We start from the raw sequence: 14,254 nt of genomic DNA, 5'->3' as shown, positions 1-14,254 counted from the left end.
ACTAATATAGAAGAGTAGTAGTAATAAAGTCATGTTGAAGTTGGAGAGTTGAATCAGCTATAGGATTGATTAATGAGGAACTGTTACTAAGCCTTAACTGAAATTGTAACAAAGTTCAACATGAGCCTCCATTTACCTGCTACTTCAGTGTTTGGTCAGAATGCTATGTATTTTACCTTATAATGTTTCTTGTTTTTCCCTATAGGGAGATGATAGTTCCAAGAAAAGACACTTTTGCCATCTTTGTTTTTAATCTCAATAATTGGTACCATGAGACCTGTTGCAGTATTCCTCTTTTCAAGTGTTCATCACTCCCATCCATCCCTGGGCCTAGGAGAACCCCTTGGCGATAATGATTGTGTAAGGACACTTTGAGTGCTCATTTGATTCACGGAGGGGCACTTTGGTTAGACAGGAATTGATTATTCTGCTTTTCTTAAGCTTGATGGGATTTTTGGTGGCAGCTAGTGGATATTGTTCAGGGTAACGTATGAGTAACAAATTATCCTAAAACTTAGTTATGGATAATACATTATTGTGTTATTTCCATGGATACTGTGAGTGAAAATTTCTGACAGTGCTAGAATGTCTGTGGGATCAATTGGGAAGGCCCAATCGAATAATTGAGAGTGATTCAGACCACTGGAGTCTTTGGATACTTTTTCACTCACGTCTGGCACTGGTTTTAGATGACTTGGAAGGTTGGGCTTAGCTGAGGCTTTAAACTAGAGTACCTTCGCACAGCCAGGTTCCCATATGAATCATAAAAATAAATGTAAGAAGAGAGCCTTGTGAAAGTGGCGTGGCCTTTCTGAACTAGTTTCAGAAGTCATGTAGCATCTTTTATGCCATATTCTGTTGGCTAATGGTGCCATATGGCCAACCAAAGTTCCATAGCATGGTGGGATAGTGCCAAGGTGACTGCAGACCAAGACAGCTTGTAAAACCAGATGAAAGAAGGCACAGTAGGTAAGAGCTACAAATGTGGTGCTTCAGTAGTTTTTGTTTTGTTTTCTTTTTGGGGGGTGGTCCTTGATTTTCAGAATTTCACTTCTCTCACACTCAGAATCCCTTGCAGATAATTTGCAACAAACGTCTTATTCATTGCCTGGCATAAAATAAAGTCTTACTGAATTGTTTTGTGATTTGGGGAGTAAATTAGGCAAAAGATAAGAAGTTAAAAGTGCATGGTTTTTGGATTAAGTCAGTTTGGGGAATGCAAAAGGGAAAAGGCCCAGGTGCAATATGTTGATACCGAAAGGTACAATCTTAGAACTACAAAAGCTATGGAACTGTTAAAAAAGAATGAGTGGGGACAATTGTTGATGAAATCAATAACGTTATAACACATACTGAATCTGTGCTCTTAACACACCAGGAGTTTTTCCCTTCATTTTTTACTATACCCCACAGGAAGGTTAATAATTCATGGGATGTGCTGTGAAGAGTGAATGCTGACAAATTCCTTAGACATTCTTTCTCAGAGACCCTCATTGCCTACTTCCTGTCCATGGGATAACCTTGAAAGTGGAAGTTTTAATCAGAAAATGTTTATTTTTTTCTCAGGATAAATCATAGCTAAATAGAAGATTAATGGTTTTTTGGGAGGTACCTACTCAGGAATTTTGATGGACCCTGGAATAATGAATGGGTCAGGAGCCAAATCTTTTCCTAAGTTCCGTTTTAGTCTCTATATCTTTAATATAGTTACTGTTTTTCTTGTCAAATGGACTAAGCTCCTTGGTTATTTTCATTGCAGTATTTAAGCATTGTTATATTTCTTGTACAGAAATGTATGTAGATTGCATGATATCATGAATGAGTGATCTGGAGATAGAAGAAACCATACATAGTAAAAAAGAAATACAGACAACATGAAGAGAAAGTTTGAAGGATCAGTCCATTTAGCAAGATGTAAGAAGAACTCCCAATATCCGGCTTTCTCATTGTTAGAAAATTCCAAAATGAATTTTGATCCACCTGTTATTCATAATAGAATAGCTGTTGCATCATGAAGTATGCTACTAAACTGTTCCCATTTTTTTCCCCAATGTGTCCTCTCAGGTGATGACTGAATAGGAAAAACTGATGCCATTGCTTCTGCCACCATCTTCAGTAAAACCAAAGACAGTCTTCATAATGTATAGAGATTCCTCATTGATGCGTTGCAATGGACACTCCCTGTAGATCACAAAAACAGGCTGAGAAGGCTGAAGTTTCAAAGTGACCTAAAGGGTGATATTGGAGAGAACTGTAACCAGGCATGTTGACTGTTTTCATTGTTGCCATTGGACTAAATCTCAGGAGCTTGAATGATGGAGGCATTATTACACAGAGAAGCTCAGAATGGTATAATTTCAAGGCTTCATTACAGTGCTCCCATAAGTATTAGGTGCACATTTTTAAAATTTTCATTTATCACAGGGAAATTGAAAATTGACTCATAAAAAATCATCTTTTTCAAGATTTCAAAGGACATGGAAATTTGTGAAGTATAATATTTTACTTCTTAAATGCCTTTTTTCCTCTTCTAATTCTGCCACCTCTGTCTGTGTTATCTACTATTAATGAAATTTTGTGCACATCCTTTTGGGTGTATTGATAAATTAATATGCAAGTTATTTTTTGGGTGATCTATATACTAGCTACAGATTTTCTACACAGTAAACATGATTTATATATAATTGTAAATTTATCCAACTAATTTGTTGAAATAATTCCAGTGAATTGGAACTGCTAGGACTAAGGGTATCCAAAATTTATAGTTTTGAGTCCAAACTAGTTTTCCCTACTATACAGACAGGACCTCATCAATCTTGTTCCCCAGTGTTTATGTGGGTATATTTCCTAAAACTGTACAAATGTTACATTTTTAATCTTTGGTAATATGGTATTACAAAGAAATTGCTTTTCTTCTGTTACTGTTCAGCTCTGTCATCTTCATATATGCTTAATCCTTACTAGTCATTTGTGTTATTTTCTTCTGTTTTTTTTTTCCATTCCATTGATATATCAATGTCTTTGTTACTGGTTTCTAAGAACTCATTTTTTATTAAGGATGTTAACCATTTGTCATGCAGTGCAAATGAAGTACCATATTTTATTGCTATCAATTTACTATGGTGTTTTGTATTTTGGTTGTGTATTAAAATATAATCATGTACTTTATGCCTTTTGAGTTTTGTGTTTTTCTTAAAAAAACACGTTTGTATTAGTATCATTTCTTGGTCTGTATTTTCTTTTTTGCATCAAATATTTTGTCATGTTATTTCTCTTTCCATTAATCATTACTGTAGTTTTAAAGCATTACATATTCAAATTACTCACCTTAACCTAAGTAGTTACCACTTATTTTTAATTCTACCATAATCATATAGAAATTCCGACATGTAATTGACTGCATTTCTATTTATTGGTTTGCCTTACCTTCTATTGATACTTGAAAATTACTGTTGAGTCTTATCTATTCCATTGAGTTCTATCTCATTTCTCTTCTCTTTCAGAATATTCCCTGTCTGTACTTGCATTTTTTTCTCTCAATTGACGCTTAAAATTACTTTGCAAGTTGGAAAAAATAATGCAGTTTTTATTTCATTTGCAACAAATTTAATAGATTAATTAGGAGAGAATAGATCTCTTTAAAATTGAGTCTTCCTATCAAACAGCAAGGTATGTCTTTCTATTTTTTTATCAAATTGTTATGTTGGGATACTGCTAGTTTAGTTTTTTTAAGTTCATTCCCAAACATTTCATAGTTTTCTTAATGTAATGATGGGGGTTGTACACCTAGCTTATTTTCATATTGATATAGGAAAGCCATTTGTATACTTTTTAAATGCAGTTTCATCGAAATTCCAAAATTATGTTCTTTTTTCACAATTTGTAAGGACTTATGGGTCATTTCAGGAATTTTCCTCTCTTTAATTAAGGATTTTTCACCAGATTTGGTAACAGGTTTAATAAAATGTCTCGTGTTTTACAGTTGATATATTTGCCATTATAATTATTGATTAGGCTAAAAATTGAATTTTTCTAAAAATGAACATTTTTCATCAAGTGAATATGTGAACTAAATTTTGTTTTTCTGTTACATTCTCCCCTGTTATAGTCATTATAATTTTAATTGCACTTTCTGAAAAGATAATCCTAAAAAAAGAGCTTTATTTTGTTCTGTTTTTGTTGGAATTTTATATTTGGTTTATTGGCTATATCAAAACTGTTTTGACTATTTTATTCATGAAGTAGACTGAAAACAATTAAATACTAGTATTATTTCATTTTTAATTCTATTTTGATATAACCTTATACCTACAAAAATGTAGCAAAAGTAGTACATAGGTTTCTTTTGTTGTTGTTCATTTGGGTTTTTAATATTTCCCAGCTTCTTATATTAACATTACCTGTGCAGGATACAATTATCTAAAACAGGAGACTTCTATTGATGTACTACTATTAACTGATTGTTTTATACATCCAAAGTGAGATCCAACATTACATATAGTTGTCAAAGTCTCCTTTTCATGATTTTGACACTTGAAGAATCTACAAATATTTTAACCATGAATGTCTCTCAGTATAGGTTTGTTTGATTTTTTTCTTTGAGTTTGAGGTTATATACTTTTGGCAAGAACACTACAGAAATGTTGTAGTTCTCAGTTCATCACTAGGGATCACATAATGTTGATAGTGCCTTATGACTAGCAATGTTACTTTGCTTACTTAGTGTTGTAATTAATAAGTATCTTTTGGGAAAGATACTGCAAGTACTGTTTCTTATCATACTTGCATATGCTAAATTTTAGCATTTATTGAGGTTTCCTGTCAAATCATGATTTTAAAAAAATTCTGTCAATCCTACATTTTATTAATTGGAGTGGTCCAATTATTTGGAACTGTCCATTCTTCTCCATTCAGTTTTTCAGTTATTCATTTCAATGTAGACTCATGGATATTTTCTTTATCCTATGGATAAAGATGGATATCCACTACATTACTCAGTTTTTTAAAAAAAATTTTAAGTTATCCCACATTTGGCCTCTGTGTCTTTTTAACATGTCCCTATCTTTTCTCGAGCACTTACTTTCTGGCCATGTAACAGTGTCCAGGTTCATTTTGTTCTTATCTTGCTCTAGCTATTTCTCCTAGGATCCCTGGTTCCTTATGGGAAATAGTATTTGGGAAGCAAGATATGTATCAAAAGTTCAGTTTTATGGCTGAATAATATTCTATTCTATGTATATACCACATTTTATATGTTGATGAACACTTGGGTGTTTCCAGTTTTTGACTTTGAATAATATGGCTAGTGGCTATCCACATTGAAGAGGGACACTATGAACATTGGTGTACAAATGTCTGAGTCTCTATTTTCATATCCTTTGGGTATATACTTAGGAGTAAAATTGCTAGGAGTGATGGTAATTCCATGTTTAGTGTTTTGAGGAACTATCTTAGTTTTTGTTATGAAAAGTTTCAAAGACAAATGAGAGCATAGTAAACTTTCATGTATGTAGGAACTAGATATTTTGCCATATTTTGAAAATTAAGAAATACAGTAATATTTCAGTCCTGAATTTGTATATGTACAGATCACATTTTTAAATAACTACAATGTTATATCCCTAGTTTTATTAACTAGAACCCCTTAATATATTTTAAAATAAATCCTTATGTAAATTTGTTAGTTGTTCCAAAGATATCTATGATAGTTGAAAGAAATCTGAATCCAAGCTGGGACCATACATTTTTATCTAGGCCATTTTTATCTTAGTTTTGTCAAATTACTTAATTATCAATATTCAACCTCGTTATTTTGATATGACATTACCCTTGCTTTTTTATGTGTGTGTTAAAAACATTTAAGATTTGGTCTTTTGTAATTTATTTCATTTGGGAGGAATTTAATATTCATGTTTGTTATATTCTTATATACACTATATTTTAGTGTATTGAATGCATTTTGGTGAGCTAATTGGTTTAGGTTATTTCTACCTTGAGATTTTCTCTGTCTCTATCTCATATATTCTCTTTCCCACATACATATACTTGTATATATTTATAGACTATGTAAATACCTTTATAAATTATATATATACACACATATAGATCATAACAGAAGTACAGCCCATATTTGTAGCTGTGTTAGGGGTGCTAGGAAAGATGCATATTCTCCAGTGTAGAGTTCTATAAGTGATTGTTACCATGGTTCACTGTAAACTTGATAGAGATCTGTGTCTCTATCATTCTATTCTATATCTCTATCATTCTATTAGAGATCATTTTAGTCTTACTAAATTGACTTGCTATTGATTTCCTGACCTTAATTTTCTTTTTGTTTCATTTCGTGTAGAATATTTGATCATGCTTTCAATCTTCCATGAGCTCTTAGCTCATGGAATGTCTTAAAATACGTCCCAAATAGAATCTGATAATGCATCTTCCATTTTCCCATCTTCTCATTCAAGAAATAACAACTGAGATCTAGTTTTCTTTTATTTCTTCTGAATGTATTTTGTTACCTCAAGATTTGGGGACACCAGTCCTTTTAAGACATACCATCATGCTGCCTCTTGAAAAATATAAAATGTAATCATTCCATATAGTATATCACAGCAGGATACCTAGTCCCACCTATGAAATATTTCTTGATAAAAATTCTCATTTAAAAAAAAAAAAAAAATTCTCATTTAAACTTCTGTATGTGTTTTTAAAATAGTTGTAGTGTTCAACTTAGCAGTTGAAGAATTACACATTCCGTCTCCTTTGCTGTGTTAATCTATGGTTCTGCAGCATCCCTTGGTTTTTAATTTTTTTCATGTCATTTCCCTTTGGAGGAAATCAGGCTATTTTCCTTTTAAAACTTGCATTTCTATATTCTGGACATGGTAGATGGCATGCTACCTATGATGGTATTTGATATTTTCCTCAATTTTATATGGTATTTAGATTTTAAATGCCTTATCAGACTGGTTTTATTCATTCTTTAATCATTTATTTTAGGACTGTTTCCAAATGCATCACATCATAATTCATTATAAGGACATTATCACATCATAATGTTTGTATATCTTTCTACGATGTCAAGAATCACTCAGTATTTAATTTTGGCATCAGCTTTTCACTTAAAAAATCATGGCCTTTATTCATTATTTCATTAATAGTTACACATTTGCTCTAAATAAGTGATAAGAAATTTCTTAATTTAAATAGGAACTTTCTACAACTGTTAAAATTCTTAATTCAAATGGAAACACAGGATGAATCCTTGATTCTTTCCATTTAATTATCAGTTATAGGATAATGAATTTGATGTCCTATCAGTCTCCAAAGATGATTAATATAAATTCATGTACTATAGTCTAAAGACAGAACTGCATAAACTTGAGTATTTAACAGTTGTATTGCTAATATAATAATGTTAGTATGGCAGTTAGGAAACCCATGTGTACATATAGACAAAGGATAATTCTAACTATTCAAATTCGTATTCAATTTATGGAATTCACTTGTACAGCTTGTAGTTAGGATATTTTTTTCTCAGCCTTTATAAAACTTATTTTTATTCTATTCATATATGTATAGCAAATAATGCTTGGTTTTTATTTACCTTTTAAATGCTTTTTATTTACCTTTTTGTGTTCCTTTCTCTACAAAATGTTTTGTTATGTTTCCATTTGGTTACCTTTACTTACTTTCACTATCTCATTTTGGAAAGATGCACAATGTTTTTTCTTCATTTAGCTCATATACTTTAAAATAGTCTTAAATATATATTTAACTTTCAAAGAATTTGTGAATGTGTTATTTTTGACATTTTTTCGCTTGAAGGTTGAAGACAGTAACATGTTCTGTCTTACTGTTCATGGGAATAAGGAGATGATTTGCACTGATCCTGTATATAGACAGATATGTGAGGTCTCCATGTGTGCCAGAGATACATGAACTTAAAAAAGTTATCAGTAACTCACTTCCAAGTGTATAGTTACAGAGCAAGGACAATGCAACTGCAATAAAAACTGCGTAATGTAAGGTGTTGAATGTAAGACATAGTAATCACTGTTCCTTAGAAATTTAAAAATTGCACTTGGAAGATACTGTGAGCACCCTTGGTCTTGGGGTTGGAGAATATTTAAGTAAGTCTTGAGAGATACTCACTTGTCCTTTGTTCTTCCTGGCCCTATCTAGGCCTCTGACACATTGTTCCACTCCTGTTATCCTGCTTAATTATTTCTAAGATAGGCAATGTGAGAAATACCCTCCAGGGTTGCTGCACAGCTTTCTCTACTCCGAGAGAGAAAGTATAACTCACTCTAAAATGTAGCATAAAAAAATAAATAAAATGTAACATGCCAGTGTTGTTTATTTTGCAAGTGTTTAGATACTTTCCTTGTGTCTTCCTTGATTTCTCATTTGAATCCATTGTCAGAGAACACACTCTGATTTCAATTACTTTAGATTTGGTTAGATTTGCTTGTTTTGTGGCTTGAGCTGTGGTCTGTCTTGGTAGATGTTCCTTGGGAACATCTGCCACGGTTTCATGGAGCACACTATGGATGGATGTCTACTAGATCTTGTTGGTTGATTATGTTGTTCAGCTTTGTATATCCTTGCTGATTTTCAGGATAGTAGCCTATCAATTGCTCAGAGTGGGCTGTGGAAGTCTCCAACTATAATTGTGGATATGTACTAGCATTTCTATACTTGTTTGTTACAAGAATCAGTTCATATTGCACACATGCTACATCATGCTCTTCTCACCCAACAATGCCTTGTGAATCTCTTCCAGTCAACCATAATAAAACTAATTCACTGTTTAAAGAAATGTAGCATGCCTGAAATGTGTCATGGGCAGAAGACTTTAATAGGTTGCATATGATTCTGCTTCATCTCTTAACCTGTGTTGATCATAGAATCAAGTGTTGAAGCAGAGGAGAATATGCCACAAAAGGAGAATATCCTGGAACAATAAGCAGTAACATGGAGTAGAGGTCTTTTCATGCATGAAAAGTAATTGTTTTGTTAATCCAGTGAGACTTTGAAGTTGCTTTGACTTTGACTAATATAGATGGATAAAATGCAGACAAGAATTCAAGGATTGATGGATGAATGCATAGAATGGAGAGTTGGATTGATGGTTTAAAACTTGGTTGTAGGAGTGGATAGATTGAAGGAAGGATGTAAATAAGATTTTCTACATAATCAAGCTTATGTGGATTTAAGAATTAGTGGGTGAAATAATGCAAGGTTGGATATTTGGAAAGAAAGAAGGCTGGGAGAGATGGATGCTTTACGGAATTTGGGGTACAGTAATGCATGAATGAATGCAAAATTGCCTGAATGTAAGACCAAATGGAAACTAGAATATATATGAGTGGATGGCTGGATGCAAGAATCAGTTAATATTTTGGAAACAAACAGTTGTGTATATGGATTGACGGACTCAATATTCAGTGAAGCTGTAGATAGATACCTAGACATCAGAATTTGAGTGGATTCCAGAATGGAATGTTAGATGCATGGATCATATGCGTGTTTAGATTGTCAGATGCAAGAATGTCTGGCTAGAATAATGGATGAATGTAGGGATCAATGCATATAGATAGATTGATTGCATGAGTGGATAGAGGTATCATTGATGGTTTCAGGGTGGCCTGCTAAGTGTATTGATGCATGGATGGATTGATTCAAGTAGGGATGGTACAATAATTTCATCATTGGGAAAACAGACATACAATAATAAAATCACATATTTAACGTTGAATGAATTGATGGATGTACTGTTGAGGAATATAGGCTAATTTATTGTTATTTTTAATTTAATTTAATATATTTTTGGCTGCGTTGGGTCTTTGTTGCTGCACGCAGGCTTTTCTTTGGTTGCAGTGAGGCAGTGAGTGGGGGCTACTTTTCATTGTGGTGCACGGGCTTCTCATTGTGGTGGCTTCTCTTGTTGCGGAGCATGGGCTCTAGGCACAGGCTTCATTAGTTGTGGCACACAGGCTTAGCTCCATGGCATGTGGGATCTTCCTGGACCAGGGCTCGAACCCGTGTCCCCTGCTTAACCACTGCGCTACCAGGGAAGCCCTGTTATTTTTAGAATTAGAGAAGTTTAGTGATTGTATTCAAACAGTTGTGATAGTAAATAAGAAAAAAAAAAGAAACCAAAATCCAACTGTAGTGAGTTCACAAGAGTATTTTATCTAATGATGATTTTTTATATTTTAGTAAGTTGGATACTTTTAGGTAATTGATCAAAGAGCCAACTTTACCTTCTGTATATTATGTTGGTCATGATATGTGTCACAATTTTCCCATATTTCCCACCGTTTTAACTGAGGTGTTATCAACTTAAGAAGTGAGACCTTTTCATGGGTCACTGCCTGACATTTCTGTAATCGATCCAAATATTTGTACTTGTTTATCATTTCTATGGATTTTATTCTTCAAAAGTGCTGGTAAGGGTTGGTAATGCCAGTGTATTCTTTGTTCCTTTTTTGATCAGTTTAACGTGAAATCCCATTTATAGTATTTTAAACTCTAAAAACATGAATTCCATAAAACATATAAGATTGTCAAATTGTGATGCCAATTGGATGCTATAGAAGAGATAAAAAGGCTCTTACATTTTTTTTTTTTTCTTTTTTTTTTTTTTTTTTTTTTTTTTTTGCTGTACGCGGGCCTCTCACTGTTGTGGCCTCTCCCGTTGCGGAGCACAGGCTCCGGACGCGCAGGCCCAGAGGCCATGGTTCACGGGGCCAGCTGCTCCGCGGCATGTGGGATCTTCCCGGACCGGGGCACGAACCCGTGTCCCCTGCATCGGCAGGCGGACACTCAACCACTGCGCCACCAGGGAAGCCCGGCTCTTACATTTTGATGTAGTATTGGTACATAGATCATATAGATTTTGATTTACTACTCTTATCTCCTCTCACCAGAGAATTTGATATTATCTAGACAGAGGCTATAATCTCTGTACATTCAGTAAGTTTTACTTTTATTTAAGTATTAAATGTTTTGGAATAAATGCATTAATGGTAGCTGGATAGAGGGAGACAAGGAAGGACATCAGGCAGGTAGGAAAATGTGAAAGGGGTATAAAAAGACATCAGAAAGCAAAACAATTAGAAAGTAGAATTTGCTGCAGATAATGTGGGTCTTAATGATAGAGGTTGAGTTTTATTCCCAGATGTATGAATTGTGGTATTACTAACATTGTCAATGGGTAGGTAAGGTGGGTGGACAGGAGGAGTTAAGGAATATTCCAATATTAGTGTGATGGAAGGAGGTTCTTAACACCCTTTCACTTGATGAGTGAATGAAGATTCTTCAAATATTTTTAAGCTTTTCTTTTTCCTCTCTCTCCTTTTCTCCCTCCTTCCCTTCCATCCTTTTTTTCTTTCTTTCTTCCTTCCCTTTTTTTCTTTCTTTCATAAGCATCTTTCATACGCAAGGGACCAAAGAGATTTGGGCTGTAGGTAAGAGCATTAAGGCCTATATTCTTATTTTTAAGATAGCCTTTTAGTTATATTGATGATGAATTGATTCTTGTTTGAGTTACTTGACACTATATTTCTTTTTCATCAAACCTGTTATGTGGCCTATGTGATCCTTTGAGTTTAACCCCAGATTTTTGAGTGGTCTCTTGTTAGTGAAAGACACTCAAGTCACGAGTTGAAATACAAAGAGTTTTCGTCCAGTTATGACCATCAGAAGTTGCACTAGCACGAAGAATGCGGATATTGTGATAATGGGTTTTGATATTGGAAAGATTTCTATGAAATACTATGGAATTTACAGACCACGTTATTACCTTCTGCTTGTGCCATTGTCTTTTTATTTTATTTTTAACCCTGAACTGGTCTATAAATTAGCACTAAGAAGTTACTTAGGAAATGGTGTTTCAAAGAATGTATGTGTGATTGAATGGCATGGAAATAATTTTGAATAGAAGATGGGTACTGAGATCACAGTAAATGGGCTGAGGAAGGAAAATTATGGTTTCATCATTTTTGTACATAAACCTGGTTTTTGTAGCCTGGAGATATTTAGCGTCAGGATCATGGGAGTTGTTTTCTATCGAGTACCAGTAATATCTTGACTCAAAGGTGATATCCACCTGTCACGAGGCATAGCTATGTGATAACCTGTTGTTTATTTTCATTTGCAGTCTCTCCCTCTGTACTCTTCCAGGTGGTGAACATGTGGACAAGAGGATCATAGATATCTTCTGCAGTGGTTCCATCCACAGCATCACCCAAATGCTGTCATTATTTCCCCCTTTCGGAAGCTTATTGCATCTTTGTATCCCAAAGGGCACAACTTTCATATGTGTCCTCAGGAATAGAAGTGACATGCTTTTGAAAAGTAATTGCCTGGAATGTTGTTAGTATTTCTCTGTGCTCTGAGTATATCTTGTGTTTTTCTTTATTGTTGTATTTACCGCATTACATTTTTTTATCCATGTTTTACTTTACAAATGTGAGATTTGTGTCTGATAAATGTAATTAATGCAACTCCATGGACACCTTGGTCGTGCCCCAGATAATAATCAGGCTTTCTCACGAGCCCAGTGCCTCCCATGTGCCAGTTCTTGTATCATTTGTAAGATACTTTGTTCCTCATTTGAATCATGAGCCCACAGTTTTTAGAGTGGTTCCAAACAAGAACCTCTTAAAACATTTGCAATACCTGCAACAGGTCATCTTCAGTTTTCCTTTTTATTGAACCTACTAGTTCTCATTCTAGAACAGGATCTGAGTCTGACTGTAGTTGTCATCTTCCCCATACACGAATTTAAGATCTGGATGCCATCAGAACTCTGTTTGTGTAAAGGAGAGCCAGACCCTTGCCTTGACATTTTGAGTCATGATGATACAATCTTGTAGAAAAATGTTGCCATAATTTTCTTGGCTACACTGGCATTTTCTTCTTTGGGATTGGAGTAAAAAACTCATGAGGTTTTCCTTTAATCCACATTACTCTTGATTTTCACTTGTTTTCTGTTTAACCTAAGTGGGCTTAATATAGATGGCTGTGTTTACTGGAAGTTTTGTCTACTTCTGGAATGTCAGATGCACTGTCATCAGGGAACTACTAACTGCATTGCCTAACCTGTCTCACTAGACAAGCCTGATACCTAGTGCATTGAAATGGGGCCACCAAGAATGAAGGGTTATTAAACAACCTAAAGCAAATTGTAGTCATTCATCCTTCATCTTCCATTCCTACTTTCCAGGGGTGAGAAGAGTTAACTATTTGTGATATAGTGGTCAATAATTTGTCTAAGCTTATATAAGTTGAATTTATTTTATAAATATGCCATCATTATGGTATTTGTTGTTTAGCAACTTTATTTTTTTCTTTAATATTTTGCAGACATTTTCCAAACCAATAAATATAGCTTATCTGCAGACTTTCCATTGGCTGGTTTATCTATTTCTCTGTTTGGAAATGCAGGTTAACTATTTGTTTATGTTGCTGCATATAATACTATAATGTATGTAATTTTATGTATATAAAATTGGTCTCCTAATTCTATGATAGATTTTTAGATGTGGCATTGTTGGATCATCAATTCTGCATACTTTAATTTTAGTAGATATTGTGAAATTGCTCCTGAAATGTTTTCTAGGCCAGCACACTTATATGGAGTAATGGCAGTGCTAATTTTCATAAAAACTTGTACATGATGGATGTTATCAGTCCTTTAAGATTTTAGCCAATCTAATAGGTGAAAATAGTAATGGCATATATATGGAGTAATGGCAGTGCTAATTTTCATAAAAACTTGTACATGATGGATGTTATCAATCCTTTAAGATTTTAGCCAATCTAATAGGTGAAAATGGTATTTTTAACTTAAGTATAAACAGTCAGTGGCCATGGATAAAAAGGCCAAATAGTGATGGATTATTTATTTTTTAAAAAAGCAGTAGTCCGCGTTTCCTATAATCACAAGAATTGTCAGAGGTAGAAACCATAGACCTCTTCTAAATGCAGTGCTTCTTGGGGGTTCACAAACTTCCTCAGCATATCTTATACCAGTGTTTATTATTTTTGACTGTTTATTTTTGAAATTATTTTAGATTTAGGGTTGCAAGGATTATATAGAGAACCCCCGTATACTCGTCACCCAGATTTTTCTGCATTCCTGTGTTCTTTCTCTTTTCCTCCCTTCCTCCCTCGTCTCTCCCTCCCTCTTTCTTTCATTCTCTCCCTGCCCAATTATTGTTCTTATTTTAAGAATTAATTGTAA

The 14,254-nt window shown here is 34.0% G+C and overlaps 1 long non-coding RNA gene across 1 annotated transcript; it reads left to right on the top strand.

Annotated features, from left to right (window-relative positions):
- The first annotated feature begins 2,051 nt into the window (after nt 1–2,051).
- Nucleotides 2,052–13,416, top strand: LOC113616350 (uncharacterized). Its single transcript, XR_003431268.1, has 2 exons — nt 2,052–3,669; nt 12,190–13,416. It is a non-coding gene; the product is annotated as an uncharacterized LOC113616350 (long non-coding RNA).
- The last annotated feature ends 838 nt before the right edge of the window (nt 13,417–14,254 follow it).

This window comes from Aethalodelphis obliquidens, unplaced genomic scaffold (assembly GCF_003676395.1).
Source record: "Aethalodelphis obliquidens isolate GAN/ISIS:26980383/991018 unplaced genomic scaffold, ASM367639v1 scaffold134, whole genome shotgun sequence".
In the NCBI taxonomy this organism is placed as follows: Eukaryota; Metazoa; Chordata; class Mammalia; order Artiodactyla; family Delphinidae; genus Aethalodelphis; species Aethalodelphis obliquidens.
The sequence above is the reverse complement of the archived record's forward strand: the minus strand, read 5'-3'. Positions and strand labels throughout refer to the sequence as shown.